This window comes from Macaca fascicularis, chromosome 9, assembly GCF_037993035.2.
Source record: "Macaca fascicularis isolate 582-1 chromosome 9, T2T-MFA8v1.1".
Taxonomy (NCBI): domain Eukaryota; kingdom Metazoa; phylum Chordata; class Mammalia; order Primates; family Cercopithecidae; genus Macaca; species Macaca fascicularis.
In genome coordinates, this window is record NC_088383.1 from 100,466,905 (window position 1) to 100,469,036 (window position 2,132).

The following is a 2,132-nucleotide window of genomic DNA, read 5'->3' on the forward strand; positions in this document are numbered from 1 at the left end:
GTATACAGATAGTTGCAATTTACTTTGAAATTCTGCAAAGTAAAAAAAAAGTGGATTGATGGAGAGATAGGTGGATGGATATGTGATAAAGTAAATGTGGGGACATGTTAATTGTAGAATTTAGGTGGTGTATAAATTCTTTTAACTATTCTGTATGTTTGAAATTTTTCGTATTAAAATATTGAAAAGGAAAATGTCAATTTCTCCTATTTCAGTTTAGTTCTCCAAGGGCTGTAATTTCAAGTTGAATGATGAAGAATTATATTTTAAAAAACAAGCAGAAATTGATTCTCCTTAGCATAATGTTAGTATTCAATATATTTTGATTCATTAGTTAATTAATTTTTTGAGTACAGGGGACTTTATTGATAGTATATGACAAAGTGGGCTTCCTAGGCCCCTCCCTCTTCAGGGGGTTCTGTGTGGAAATTGTGGGGAGGGGAGATTTTCGGTGTGGTGGGGAACTGAGTGTGGCAGGGACTCCCTAGCAGCTGCGGGCCTCTCTCTTCCTCTCATGCTCTCACTGCAGCTGGTGGTCAGGGGTCTTACTCCTTGGAGGTTTTGTGGGCTATGAGGTCCACCACCCTGCTGCTGTAGCCAAATTCATTGTCATACCAGGAAATGAGCTTGACAAAGTGATTGTTGAGGGCAATGCCAGCCCCAGCATTGAAGGCAGACGAGTGGGTGTTGCTGTTAAAGTCAGAGGAGACAACCTGGTGCTCGGGTAGCCCAGGATGCCCTTGAGGGGGCCTGCAATTCCTGCTTTACCACCTTCTTGATGTCATCATATTTGGCAGGTTTCTCCAGATGGCAAGTCAGGTCCATGACCAACACGTTGGTAGTGGGGACATGGAAGGCCATGCCAATGAGCTTCCCATTCAGCTCAGGGGTAACCTTACCCATAGCCTTGGCACCACTAGTAGATGCAGGGATGATGTCCTGCAGAGCCCCGTGGCCATTGTGCCACAGTTTCCCAGAGGGGCCATCCAGGGTAGGGTGGCTGTGATTGCATGGACTGTAGTTATAAATTCTTCCATGCCAAAGTTGTCATGGATGACCTTGGCCAGGGGGGCTAAGCAGTTGGTGGTACAGGAGGCATTGCTGATGATCTTGAGGCTGTTTTTGTACTACTCATGATTCATGCCTATCATGAAAAAGGGGGTGTCAGCAGAAAGGGCAGGGATGATGGCCCTTTTGGCTCCCTCTTCTAAGACATCTCCAGCCTTCTCATGGTATTGAAGATGCCGGTGGACTACACAACATAATCAGCACCAGCATCATCCCATTTGATTTTGGTGGGACCTCGCTCTTAGAAGATGGTAATGGGATTTCCACCGATGACAAACTTCCTGCTCTCAGCTTTAATGGTGCCATGGAACTTGCCATGGGTGGAATCATACTGGACCATGTGGATCATGTAGTTGAAGTCAACAAAGGGGTCATTGATGGTGACAGTATCCACTTTGCCAAAGTTAAAAGCAGCCCTGATGACCAGACACCCAACATGGCCAAATCCATTTACTCTGGCCTTCACCTTCACCATGGTGTCTCAGGGATACAGCTGGTGCTGCATGAGAAGATGCAGCTGTCTGTCTAACAGGAGGAGCAGAGAGTAATTGTATACATTTTCTACATGCCTTTCTTACTAATATATGGCAAGTGTCTTTCCTTTTCGTTAAGTATTCTTCTAAAACACCATTTTTAATAATAGAAAATTTGGGGATCTATTGTTCTCATTCTCACCTACATTGGGTTTTACCTTTTCTTTTAAATCTTTGCCAATTTATGGAGTGAAAAAGATATCTCCCCTTTATATTTTTGATTGCTAGTGAGGTTCTTCATGTTAATTGGTCTTTCATCTTTTCTATGAAAGTGCTTTTATTGGTGTATAAACACCCTTTATATATTAGGGTTGTTAGCATTTTTGTCATGTTTACAAATGTGTTACAAATGCATACACAAACAATATATTTGTTCCAGATTTTTAATTTTAATAGACTTTTTTTCATCATGATGCACTTAGATATCTTGAATTCATTCTTCCTAACTAAAATTTTCTGTCATTTGACCAACATCTCCCCAATCCCCCTTCCTTTGCCTCTACCATTTTACTCTCTGCTTCTATGAAGTCA

The 2,132-nt window shown here is 42.1% G+C and overlaps 1 pseudogene; it reads right to left on the reverse strand.

Annotated features, from left to right (window-relative positions):
* Nucleotides 1-489: 489 nt before the first annotated feature.
* LOC102130832 (glyceraldehyde-3-phosphate dehydrogenase pseudogene) lies at nt 490-1,543 on the reverse strand (annotated as a pseudogene).
* Nucleotides 1,544-2,132: the final 589 nt, after the last annotated feature.